Source organism: Podarcis erhardii, assembly GCF_964252035.2.
Source record: "Podarcis erhardii genome assembly, chromosome: Z".
Taxonomy (NCBI): Eukaryota; Metazoa; Chordata; class Lepidosauria; order Squamata; family Lacertidae; genus Podarcis; species Podarcis erhardii.
Genome location: NC_138504.1, coordinates 30,583,125 through 30,594,696, shown reverse-complemented (window position 1 = coordinate 30,594,696; position 11,572 = coordinate 30,583,125). Strand labels below are relative to the sequence as shown.

General features: G+C 44.7%; 1 long non-coding RNA gene across 2 annotated transcripts; it reads right to left on the bottom strand.

Moving 5' to 3' along the window:
• Window positions 1–443: 443 nt before the first annotated feature.
• On the bottom strand, window positions 444–11,261 carry LOC309334262. Of its 2 annotated transcripts, XR_014152970.1 has the most exons (6): window positions 6,811–11,252; window positions 4,296–4,395; window positions 3,959–4,186; window positions 3,314–3,483; window positions 1,541–1,769; window positions 444–745 (listed from the first exon to the last, which is right to left on the bottom strand). It is a non-coding gene; the product is annotated as an uncharacterized lncRNA (long non-coding RNA). The 2 variants fall into 2 exon arrangements; XR_014152969.1 differs by having other exon boundaries at window positions 3,314–4,186; window positions 6,811–11,261.
• Window positions 11,262–11,572: the final 311 nt, after the last annotated feature.

Below are 11,572 nucleotides of genomic sequence, written 5' to 3'. Positions count from 1 at the left end.
TTTACTACAAAGGAATTTCAGAAATAGACTGGAAAGAGAAGCTGCTGAATTACAACTTATCACCAAACTTAAAACAATGGAAAAACCTGGCCTGAACAAAGACCTAGGATTCTTATCTCATTATACATGACAAAGCCATTTTTCACCTTTTCACCCCTTGCTTCCTCCTGTAAGACCTATTGCAGTCGTTAAGAGTCGTCAACAGGCTCATCACAGCTATCTGCCAATCACCCATTCCTACCACCCTTCTGAGTAATACCCCTCCCCACCTTCTCACTATATAGAAAGGTCTGGAAACTTCTGTTTCAGTGTATCTGAAGAAGTGTGCATGCACACGAAAGCTCATACCAAGAACTGACTTAGTTGGTCTTTAAGGTGCTACTGGAAGGAATTTTTTTGTTTTGACTATGGCAGACCAACACGGCTACCTATCTGTATCTGTTCTCTAGATCACTTATGTGCTCAGATGCCTGATTGTCCACTGGGCACTTTGCAGGGTGGGCCTGGAAGGGGCAGCCTGAAGGGTGTGACATACCTGTGTGGTTGCAATGATTCCCTCGAGTAACTTACATATTCCTTAGTCTTCAGGAGGTCGGAAAGATCTCATAGCACTTTAATTTAGACTTGCTTCTTCCTACCCTTCTTTCCCACGACAACAGCAGTCAGTTGATGCTTCAGTTGGTCCTCACTGAATCCTTTGGGTGCACTGCCAGCGGTATGTTACACTGTAGAACATGTTGAGATGCTGAGTGGAGAAAGGAATAGTGGGGGGCTTTTAGGTTTTGTGTAAGCAACAGCTTCTCTTCTCTGTAAGAAAGGTTTGAAATGTCACATGGCCTTTGCTGTTTTTATTATTTTAAGGGTATTATAACATACTGTTAATTTGTCTATTAGCAGTATTTATTACCTTCTCCTCATTGCATAGAACAGAGAAAACAACCAAAAACAGAAACATAGGTAAAGATAAAGGTACCCCTGCCCGTACGGGCCAGTCGTGTCCGACTCTAGGGTTGTGTGCCCATCTCACTTAAGAGGCCGGGGGCCCGCGCTGTCCGCAGACACTTCCGGGTCACGTGGCCAGCGTGACAAGCTGCATCTGGTGAGCCAGCGCAGCACACGGAAACACTGTTTACCTTCCCGCTAGTAAGCGGTCCCTATTTATCTACTTGCACCCGGGGGTGCTTTCGAACTGCTAGGTTGGCAGGCGCTGGGACCGAGCAACGGGAGCGCACCCCGCTGCAAGGATTCGAACCGCCGACCTGATGATCGGCAAGTCCTAGGCGCTGAGATTTTACCCACAGCGCCACCCGCGTCCCTTTTAAAAACAGAAACATAAAGCAATATAAATAAAGAAAAATGGCAGAATCTTGGTAACCACAAATTAATAATTCTGTCCTAAGACAAGCAAGCAAAACTACAAGGGGGGCAGGGAGTAAATTCCCAGTTGAATTTTGGCAGAAGTTGAACTTCAGTAGAACCAAACAGGGCCGCTTGTGACAAATACAGGTCAGAAGGGAAATGGCTGCCTTTTCACACCCACCATCGTGAGCCTTCAGGTATCAGGAAGGCCCTGTCTGGCATCCCCAGGAGCTTCAGTTAGTTGCCTCCCCTTCTTCAAAGAGTCCAAGCAGCCAACCAGAGAAATGAACCAGTAGGCTTTTGAAAGCACTTGATGATGGTGGGAAATCCACACAGCATTAGCTTAGAGGAAGATCCTCCCCTTCTTCCAAGCTAATGACAGAGATGTTGTCTTCATCAAAGTCAATTCCCTGTCAGTGAGAAAAGAGAGCAAAGAAACAGGAAGGTCGGAGAGTGGGGAATGGATCAGGCCCCCAGGAAGGGATGGATGAATCTCTCACTCTCACTTTCTATCAGTTCCACATTTTTCCGGTTCTCCACATTTCCACTTTAATTTGGGAATTTCTTTTTTCTTTTAAGTGCTAATGAAAATTCACCCACATTTCAGAGTGCGTTTCTCCTAAGTTATCCATTTAGTGTGCTATTAAGCCTAAGCTTCACGTTTTTGAAAGCAGGTATCTTGTGATATCTAATATGCTAATATGGACATGGGGCAGGGTGGAGTGGAGAACCTCTTTGCAAAATGGGGACATAGGAGCATCTCAAAGCACATTTCTGTTTGTGTGACCAACCCCCACAAACATCATACCTACATCACAGAAAAGGTGGTCTACAAAAGAAATTTGAATGTTGTTGTTTTTCCTGTCTGCCAGGTTATCTGATAATGCCTTATCTGATTGCCTTTCCTGGTAGTCTGTCACCCTTTGAAATGGAGATTACTAAATTCCTGTAACAAGGAAGGTGTTTTTTCCACCTCCTCCCTCCTTGCAGAGAAACATTTGGTCAGCTTGGGAGTCAAAATGGTTTCAGGACTGTATTCCTGTGCTGCTCCAGACATGTGGTTTGCTTGGTACATTTATGAACATTTATTATATATATAAGACCGTAAAATTTATTATTACAGTATTAATCTGGGAAGCACAGATGAGGTAGATCTGCATTAAAATGGAAACAAACTGAAGGTCTCCTCAGAGAACCCATCCATTCATTCATAGCATTTCTACCCAAAGCTCCCAAAGAGGCTTCGTGAAATCAAAAACAAAGACACTCCCTAATTGCAGACTTACATTCTAATAAAACAAACCAACAAACAGAAATAAAGCACACAATGAAAATGGGCAAGGAGAGTGAAGGAAAAGCAAACTCAAAAACCAGGCCCCAATGTCTAGAAGTGCAGTGGTAGCCTGATGAAATGGCTGCCACCAGATGACAGGAGGCCTGATGGAGCTGGCCTGTCTTAGTGTATGGTAGAGCTCCGCCAGGCCTCCTGTCTCCCCCTTGTCTGCACTTGGGAGAAGCCTTCCCATCAGACTGACTCCAAAAGAGAAGTGGGCAGAAGGGCTCCCTGCATCAGCACTGCAGAAAGACCAGCTCCACCCAGCACTTCCTACCCCTCTTCTGGGCCAGCTGCTCATGCAATCTTTTCTTCCTCTGTTTTTCTCTTTCCCTTTCTAACTATAGTAAACTTAAGTTAATATTCATTATTTAGAAATTTAAGTTAACCCTCTCCTGGATTCACATATATATACAGCATAAAGAATGTTCTGTTTAAAATAATATTCAACCAACTACAATGTAAAGACCAAGATTTCCTTTACAGCATTTGTTCTTCCCTTTCATAAACTTGCCCAAAGCTCAACACTTTCTTTGACCTCTGATAGCTCTTTGCCAAACTTGGTGATACCACTATTCAATATTCTAGTTGAGTCTACTTGAAATGCCAATGTTTCCTTACCTCCAGGAGTCTTTCAGATGCCATATTCTAATCCAAGGAAGCGAGGGTCACTAAAGCAAACCTCTGCAAAGGTCTATACGCTGAGGATGCAAGAACCTCAGTTCAAACAGTCGCAGGCTCTGCTGCTGGGCAACAGCCCTTGGTGACGTGGAATGCACCATGCCAAGATTCTAGGAGAGTCAGCGTGGCATAGTGGTTAGAACAAATTTAATTCCATGCACTTCAAAGGTGGTATATATTCTTTTAAATGTATGGTAGTAATAGTAGTAGCAATAATAAGCTGCTTTTTAAAAAAATTATTTTCTGGCTTTTCAGACAGATGTTGTCTCCTAAAGCAGCTGACACTGGTTTTAAAAAAGGTGAGACAAGTCCTGTCCTCAGGTTTGGAAAATAAAAAAAATACAAGACACCCAAATGGAACGGATGTGGAGGAACAAGGCAGAGGAAGAACACAAGTCACAAGGCCTTGCCGACCTTCCCTCACCCAAAGCTATGTTTGGACAGAACTGCAGCAACTGAACCAGTAGCTCTTCACCCCCAACTTCAAGGGGACTGTGGGGCTCAAGCCCCCCCCCCCGATTCCCCAGAGGGGCTTATCTGGGACCCACAGGGAGCAGGAACTGGCAAGCAAACAGACAGGCTCACCTGTGTCACGGCCATCCATTGGCATTATGTGGACTCCCATACTCCAAGGCGGGGATTCTTATCTCCTACACTTACAGCACTTTACCTCCACTGCTGTGCCGCTGAACTGCTTGATGAACTCTCGCAGCAAGTGGGAGATGTCCAAGGGGCTAAAGGTGCTCTGAACAGCAAGGTCACTGGCTATAAAGTACATAGCCTTAAAGAGCTGCTCCACAGGAAGGAAGCCACCTGAAACAAAAGAGGAAGGTAGGAGGTGCCCACAGGGCAGGACTGGGGAGCAGAATGCCCAGGTGCCTTTTCTGCAGAATTCAGAACATGTGGGTTGACACCAACTTACTCTGTGAAGAGCAATTGTTGATGAACAATGTAGGAACCGGTGCTCCAGCTGCATTTAAGACACACTGAGTTCTTATTATCAGTGTTCAGCCCCAGCATCTCTGCAAAGGAAAGGCTAAGAGTTAGTTAAGGTTCTACCACAATGGAAGAGATAGGAACAGCACTTCTAGACATTGGGGCCTGGTTTTAGAGTTTCCTTTTCTTTCGCCCTCCTTGCCTCCTTTTCATTGTGTGCTGTATTTCTGCTTGTTGGTTTGTTTATTAGAAAGTCTGCTACTCTCGAATATCGTTTCTTTGAACCTCATGTAGGGTGGACTAAACTCGGCTCCAATTTTATGAAATATCCTATTATCCTGGAGACTATTAAAGCACCTATAAAAATTTGGGTGAATATAAATAAAAATCTGAAGAAGTATCTGAAGAAGTGTGCATGCACATGAAAGCTCATACTAATAACAAACTTAGTTGGTCTCTAAGGTGCTACTGGAAGGAATTTTTTTATTTTGTTTTGACTACGGCAGACCAACACGGCTACCTACCTGTAACTATAAATAAAAATAATAAGGATGACCCCTATCAGCATGAGAAATTAATACGGGCCAACCCAAAATTAAAAATTGGAAATCAAGTAATAATTTGGCAAAATTGGATGAAAAAAGGTATTTTGACATTGAATCAATTAATTAATTTATGAAAATTATAAATTTGTGGAATATAAGACTTTGCAAGTAAAGTACAGATTAACCAGTGAAACACAATGGCAATACATCCAATTGAAACATATGTTGGAAAGGCTGTTCGGCCCTGACGCTATAGCAGCATCGGAAACACCCATGCTGCTACAAAATTTAATCTCTGCAACAAAAGCAAAAAACTCTACACTTGCACTCTGTAAAACCCTACTCAACAGGAAGAAATAAGATTTAGAATATGATAGACAAAAATGGAGTGAAGAGTTAGGGGTACACATAACAAATGATATATGGGAGTCAAGTATAAAATCAACAGAAATAGCCTCTATGGATCTAAGACTAAGACTTATTCAACAGAAAATAATATTCAGAGTCCACTGGACTCCAGCAAAACTATACCAGAAGAAAATAACAAGTGCAGACAACTGTTGGAGATGTGGGAGTAAAAATGCGAACTTAGTACAGATGTTGATTAACTGCCTGATGATAAGATCATTTTGGTGCAAGGCAAGGATATTTATAGCAAGAGTAATAAAAAGAAATTGTTATTTAGGGAAACTGAATTTAATTCTAAATTATATTCCAGAAACGTGGGAGATTTCAAGGGGTCAATATATATATATATGGATGTACTGTGCTATATTAGAAGCAAAAAAACTTGTTTTGATGAATTGGAAGAGCCGCAAAAATATTCCATTGAGCACATGGATTGATAATATGGACAGATTAGCTACATACGAACCAATTGCATGTCGACGTAAAATAAGAATGAATGAATATGAAGAAATCTGGAACAAGTATTTAAGCGATAAGGTGGATAGTGGTGGGAAGTAGGGGGAGGAGAGAGAGGCGGGAAAATACTGTTTAAAAAGGTGTAGTTGTTGGTATATCAGTGTATTCAAATCTGAATTGTCAAATTGTGTTATTATTGTTTATAGTTTTTGTTGTATGTGTCTCTTGCGGTTGATGTATGTATCGAAAAACGATTAAATATTTTTTTTTAAAAAGTCTGCAAGTAGACAGTGTCTTGTTTTTGATTTCACTTGCCAGTGTTTCCCAACTGTCAGTGTTTATACTACATTTTTTTAGATTTGCCTTGAGAAAGTCTTTAAACCATTATATAGGGGGTTTTTTCAGCTGGTGGGTGGTGCTGTGGTCTAAACCACAGCTTGCCAATCGGAAGACCTGCGGTTTGAATCCCTGCGACGGGATGAGCTCCCGTTGCTCGGTCTCAGCTCCTGCCAACCTAGCAATTCAAAAGCACGTCAAAGCACAAGTAGATAAATAGGTACCGCTCCAGCGGGAATGTAAAAGGCATTTCCGTGTGCTGCTCTGCTTTCGCCAGAAGCGGTTTACTCATGCTGGCCCCATGACCTGGAAAAACTGTCTGCGGACAAACGTTGGCTCCTTCAACCAGTAAAGCAAGATGAGTGCCGCAAGCCCAGAGTCGTTCGCAACTGGACTTAACTGTCAGGTCCTTTACCTTTTTTTGGTGGGGGCGGCTTTCAGATGCCGTATTCTAATCCAAGTGTTATAAGAATTTGATGGTCCCAAATATAAAATAAACATTCATAAATGTACAAGGCAAAAACATTTATAAGTATATAAACCACATGTCTGAAATAGTACAGGAGAACAATCCTGAAGTCATTTTGACTCTCCCAAACTATTTTGACTCTCCCAAATTGACCTTAAATATTTCTTTGCAAGGAGGAAGGAAATGGGGAAACTTCTCCATTGTCTTTTACTTACCTGTCTTAAGGGCATATCTGTGTATGAATCGGGTTAGCCTGTGACCTGGATTCAGGAACTAAAAGTATTTACCATCACAAAAGAGTGGCCAGGCGTCCAGGTAAAGCAAATCAGTGTCTGTTAACAGATATCTTGGCAAACAGGATTTCTGCTGTAAACCACCTCCTGTGATGTATTTCTGCTGTAGACCCGCCTCCTTCTGTGATGTATGTATGATGTTTTGGGGGGTGGTCTTGAGCAACAGTGTGGGCAATTTCAAAAGTCTATATAAGGGCTTGCACACCATTGTTCGGGGTTCCTCCTCTCTCCTGTGTGTGGTGAGTGAGGACCCTGCTGCAACAGTTTAATAAAGATCAGGCTTACTAGCTGCTTTGCATCTCAATATTCTTTGGTTGGCCTCTATTATTTTGTCCAACCAATAGGGGACTCTTGGATACCCCATAAGGGAAAAGGAGCAGGTTTTTTCCTATAACACAAGGAAGCAAGGGTCAATAAAGCAAACCTCTGCAAAGGTCTACACACTAAGGATGCAAGAACCTCAGTTCAAACGGTCGCAGGCTCTGTTGCTGGACAACAGCCCTTGGTGATGTGAAATGCACCATGCCAAGATTCTAGGAGGGTCAGTGTGGCATAGTGGTTAGAACAAATTTAGTTCCATGCACTTCAAAGGTGGTATATACAGTATTCTTTTAAATGTACAGTAGTAATAATAGTAACAATAATAAGTTTTTTAAAAAACAAACTTATTTTCCGGCTTTTCAGACAGATGTTGTCTCCTAAAGCAGTTGAGTTGACACTGATTTTTTAAAAAGGCGAGACAAATCCTGTCCTCAGGTTTGGAAACTAAAAAATACAAGACACCCAAATGGAAGGGATGTGGAGGAACCAAGCGCAGAGGAAGAACACAAGTCACAAGGCCCAAGGAAGGGCTTGAGATATCTGCAAGTAAGTCAGAACCTGCTAGGGTCAAGCTGACCTTCCCTCACCCATAGCTGTATTTTGGATAGAACTGCAGCAACTGAACCAGTAGCTTTTCACCCCCAACTTCAAGGGGGCTGTGGGGCTCAAGTTCCCCTCAGATTCCCCAGAAGGGCTTATCTGGGGCCCACAGGGAGCAGAAACAGCAAACAGACAGGCTCACTTGAGGGGCTTAGTTCCCACACTATTATATTACAGGTTCCGGGATTGTGTGTTTATTGAGACTTTATATCCTGCCTCAAAGGGCCTGTTGCCCTCACAAGGTGACTCCCTCCTGAACCCTGACACCACCCACTTTCCCTGGAGCAACAGGCAGCAAGGCTTCTGCATTGCCCCACAGACCCCAGAGGTCTGAAGAAGACTGAACCGGAGAGTCAAGAGCCTCCCTAGTAGTAAATACAACCTTCTGTGGTGAATCCTCCAGGATAAAAAAGAGCCCCCTCAGCTCCACCAAAAGTTGAGCCCACCCTGTCCTTTAATGCTGGCTGATTGACACTCCAGGCCAGCCAATAGTGGAGCAGCAGCCTTGAGAAAGGGAAGAAGTTCAGCAAGGAGTCCATTTAGCACTGTGGCCAGGCATTCTGGGGAAGGGGGGTATTATTATTTTTTGATCCACCACCTTTTTATCATTAGTGTTTTGTCCCAGAAGCAGCAGCTCTGGTGTGTGTGAATACAATTGACCCCTGATTAGGTGTCCTTTATTAATCCTGCCAACTCCTGACTAGAAAAGCTAACCATTAAACTGAAACTGACACAGGGACAAATAGAAGAGGACGCCTTCACCCCAGTATGGCTCTCCTCCGTTGCTTACCCAATAAGATAAGAATCCCCCAACAGCATACGAATCAATATGGCTGACCTGATCCAACAATTCCACCCCCCCTCACAAATGCAAACAAACCCCACAGTAGCCAACTAAAGACAACCAACTAGGCCCTGCCCCCCCCCATACCTCTCACTACCAAGGAAATGTAATAAGTGAATAGAAAGAGAACCTACCCAGTTGACATGGACAAGTGTACACTATATAAAATAATATAAGTTTCACCACAGCACCCTTCCTCTCCCCACTCTTTTCTTCCCTGACCTTACACTGTACTCAACACTGTCTCACATCAAATGTAACCGATCTGTAGAAAAGGGTTTACAACCTGAAGAGACAATGCACGTATTTTTGTAAACCAAGAAAATATTTTGAGAAAAATTATTTAAAAGCTTCCATAATAATAATTGTTATGTATTGGGTTTAACACATTTTATGTTACAAGGCGCATTCTAACCAGTCGTATAAGCCTTGGGAGATGAACATTCTAATGGCAAGTAAGCGCATGCACTTTCAACTGTCAACGGCCAACGGCCAATTCTTTGCTCGGGTTCCTTATTGTGTTGTCCAGTCAGTTTGGTTCTTGTGTTCCTATGAGTGAGCTGTTGTCACTGACAAATGTTGAATAAACTTAGTTGAGGAACTTATACTGCCTTGGGCTTCTGACTTTTTCTGAATATTTAACATTGGCAATGGTGGGATTGATGAGCTCCCGCTGGCTGCCAGAAGCCCAAGACTGCACCGCAGCACCGCCGCCTGCCGCCTCGCAGTAAGTGCGACCTCACCGCCACGCTGGACTCAGCAAATAGTCCTGGAAACAAGACCGCGCCTGCCGCGTCTTCGCAACCACCCACAATTGCACAAGCGACTGCCCCAGGTCCAAGGATGGCCACCAGTCATAGTTGGCTGCCACCAGATTTAGATATGAGCCATCCTGCAGAATGGCCACAGTGGCTCCGCCGAATAAGGAGCTATGTCCGACTACAAGGCTTCACTAGGGAGGCAGACAAGGCAGATGTGCTACTGATGGTGCTGAGAAGTTCCGCCATCACTCTACTGGAAGGTCTGATGGCACCCAGGGACATAGAGGCATGCACTTTCCATGAGCTGACACAGGCTATGACAAGACACCTCGTGCCTCAGCCAACTAAGAACCACCGCCGCTATGACTTTGCACACAGAGAGCAACAAACGCAAGAGTCAGCGAGTGAATACATCACAGCGCTCTGGGCGATTGCGATGTATTGCCAATTCACTGACATCGAGGAACGACTTGTTGAAAGGTTCATCAGTGGCGTGTGAGACAGCCGTCTCTGCCACAAGCTGCTGGCAAAAGACAACATCACGATGATGGAAGTATGAATATGGCCACAGCCTTTGGGAGGCGGCCCACAGCCCCCGTACCAAAAGAAGAACTTGCCGCATCCAGCGAGACCGGATATCTTCCGTAGATTCCCACAATGAGGATGTCTACTGAGCTTTGGACCAATCCAACCGACACCACCGCTCCCAAGCTACGAGCGCATCGCTGAACCAGCGGTCATCTGATGCACCTTGAGGGACCTGCTCCAACTGCAGAGAAAACCACGAGCGTCGGACATGCAGGTTTGGGGATACCACATGTTGCCACTGTGGGAAGACTGGGCACATTGGTCAAGTCTGTTGCTCCAAGATCTCTGGAGCATGACCCAAGCAATGTGTTCATGAGGCCTACATAGAGGAGGAGTTACAGTCCACCTCTCCAGCCAGGGTACTTCAACTTCCTTCCCTGGGGTCCAATAAGCTTAGGGTACACCTCAAGATGGAGGCCCACTACCCTCCTTGATCGTATGCACCCCGACCAGGCTCTTGAGCAATGGCCATCCACTGTGGTGCGGGGGGCTCCAAGAGGGTTCTCCCTGGGGGACACCGTGTACATCCGAAACTATGGGTCTGGACAGGGTTGGGTCCCTGGTATCATTGCCCGCTGTACGGATCCAGTTTCCTACAAGGTAGGGTTGGAGGGGTACTGGTTTGGAAGAGACACCTCCACCAGATCAGAGCCAGAGCACCTCCAAACACGGAACTTCAAGCGGAACCAGAGGACAGAGAAATGGGTACTTCGGGAGTTTCTGTGCCCAGGCCAGGGTGGGAACCAGACGGGTTGCCGGTGACTGAGTTACCCCAGCAGGGCGACTTCAGGCCAGAATCCTCAGTGGCTCCATTGGCAGTGACCCCCTTGGAGCCGGCCTCGCTGACCACCCCACTCAGACCGCAGGTACCGGAGGAACCTCCTGGGTCACCCACTCGGGCACAGGAACCGCGACGGTCCCAGCGGGAGCGGAAAAGGCCGGCACACCTTGATGACTATTTTGTTCCTTTTGTTAGGAAGTTGGGGCGAGGAGTGTTATGTATTGGGTTTAACACATTTTATGTTACAAGGCGCGTTCTAACCAATTGTATAAGTGTTGGTAGACGAACATTCTAATGGCAAGTAAGCGCATGCACTTTCAACTGTCAACTGTCAACGGTCAATTCTTTGCTCGGGTTCATTATTGTGTTGTCCAGTCAGTTTGGTTCTTGTGTTCCTATGAGTGAGCTGTTGTCACTGACAAATGTTGAACAAACTTAGTTGAAGAACTTATACTGCCTTGGGCTTCTGACTTTTTCCGAATATTTAACAGTAGTAGTAGTAGTAGTAGTAGTAGTAGTAGTAGTAGTAATCCTGCTGATTAATTGTTTTTGAAAGATGCTCACCCATCCACGTCTCACACATAGAACTAAATGCCTATTTTATGATGTCACCTGCAATTGTTAGAATTGGTTTGGGGGGTTCCCCCCCCCCAAAGCAGCATTTTTATGACTTCATAAACAGGACAAATTGGGGGCCAAATGGGACAGGAAACTCTGTGCCCCCCAAATGGGACTGTCGTGTATTTTAAGGGATGTGTGGCAACCCTATATCATGTGTATCATCTTTGCAATCCTTACAACAGCCTTCTAACTTAGGCCAGTGTTGTTTCCTTCCTATCGCACGTGTGAGAGCTGAGGCAG